Consider the following 2,126-nt stretch of genomic DNA (forward strand, 5'->3'; position numbering starts at 1 on the left):
AACATAAATTCAATGGCTCAGCATTTGAAAAACTTGGCAAATCAGTGAGGCTTTCGTGAGGAAAGTGACCACTTTTGACATCTCACACTTACCTGTAGGATAAATATTATTTGATTTTTTTTGTACATATACTTCTGAAAAGGCGCCCGTGCTATTATAAGAGCTCACATATTATTTCTGTCAAAGAAAGATACGCATGTGTGTGGAGAAAACCTAACCTTGTTCAAGTCTTACAACATTCCTGGGGTATAGTTTTGTAGCATTTTGGGTCATGAGTGAATGGAAAATACCCACGACAAATTTCTAGATGAAGAAACAGAATCCCAAACAGAAATTACTTTTTCTTATGGCAAAGGAGAAACTTGTGTATTTTTTATTCATTTATTTACGAAACTAGTTAGTTATTATCACCATCTTTAATTGGTGAAGACTGGGTCCCTTACAAGAAACTTGAGTGTCAGCAGCATCCAGAAGCCATCAAATCTTGCAGCAGGACGCTTAGAACCCACAGAGCTGGGCTTCACTGTTCCACTTGGGCTCTCATGTTTCCTGGCTGGGTTTTATGAACACATCCTATGCCATGAATGAGTTTCGCACCTTCTCAGGCAGGGTGGGAGTTTGTTACTAACATTGCCTGTTCCTTAGCTTTCCTATCTCTCAGTTGTCTCTCTGTTGTATTCACTTACAACACTGTTTCTTCATTCCCTTGGAAGCTTTACAAAGATAGGACAGAAAGCTTATGCCTCCTCCTCTTTCCTCCTCTAATGTCACCATGCTCCATGATCGTATAGCCATATAGCTTCAGGACGGTGTAAATCACATGTTTTTCCACAATGCCATCCTTCCGGTCCAGTCCAGGACCCCATGTTGTCTTTGTCACTGTGTCTAGTCAGGAGCTATGGCAGACCCTCAGCGTTTTCTCTCGTGTGATCTTGCCTTTTTTGAAAAGCCATGGACAGGTAGTAAGTGGCACACCTCACATATTTTACAGAACGTCCTGTAGGGTATTTGAACTTTCCCTAAGGTTTCTCATGATGAGGGTGAGGTTTTGTATTGGGGGAGTAGAAGTGATGTGCTTTTCACAGCATTTTTGGTAGCCTGTGATCTGTCTTACTGTCAGTGATATTGAACTTGAAGATTCCGTCAAAATGGTAACAGCTAGAATAATCCACTACAAACCTACTTTTGTGGCCACTTTGCAACTAATATGAATTGGCAGGAGATACTTTTAACAAGTATTCATTTCAGGGAGAGATAATTTGAGGCTATATCAATATTCCATTTCTTGTTATTCTTTGCTGGCTGGTTTTAGCATGCGTTGGTAGACTTCAATAATCATTACTGAGGCACTCCAGTAATGATTGGAGTTATTTTGCAAATATGTTTTTATGGGTATGGACTTATGACATTTACTTTACTCTTTGCATAATAATCTATCACTACTTGAATTTTTAATTTTGTTGCTTGTATTATTCTGATTAAGACTTCTGGAAGTTCTTTCAGGTGAATACCAGCATGCTTGTTGTGTGTTCCTATTTGTTTTCCGGAGTTTGTTTTTATGTTAGCAACTTTATTTCCATCACAAGGTACTCTGAGATCATCTTGTTTAATGGGATTGCAATAAGCTCTTAGAAAAATCTAATTAAAAGGTAATTAAGTTTACTTTGGTGCAAAATTTTTGAAATTGATCAATCAATGCATGATGTTTTTAAAATATCCATTTTCCATGGGCTTTGTGAAGGCCTCTCATACATTTCCTGCATGATCCCTGTTATTAACTGCTTCTTCAGGTAACTTTGGTTTCTGTTACTTGGAAAATGGCATGTAAATATGTATATATAAATTCAATCTTACTTGTTCTTCTAAAACCTTATTTTTGACTAGACTGTTTCTTGGCAATCTGTTCTTGGTGTTTTTCTTTCTCTTGGACAAAGGTTTAGCATATTCTTCTTTATTCTTCTTACTATGCGATTTCTTTCTTTTTTAATTTATTTTATTTTTTTATTGAAAAAACAGATATACAGAGAGAAGGAGAGACAGTGACAGGAACCGATGCTTACATGGGATCCTGGCACATGCAAGCAGAGGATCCAGCCATTAAACCATAGCACCAAGTCCTTAATATG

This window comes from Ochotona princeps, chromosome 4 (genome assembly GCF_030435755.1).
Source record: "Ochotona princeps isolate mOchPri1 chromosome 4, mOchPri1.hap1, whole genome shotgun sequence".
NCBI classification, from domain to species: Eukaryota; Metazoa; Chordata; class Mammalia; order Lagomorpha; family Ochotonidae; genus Ochotona; species Ochotona princeps.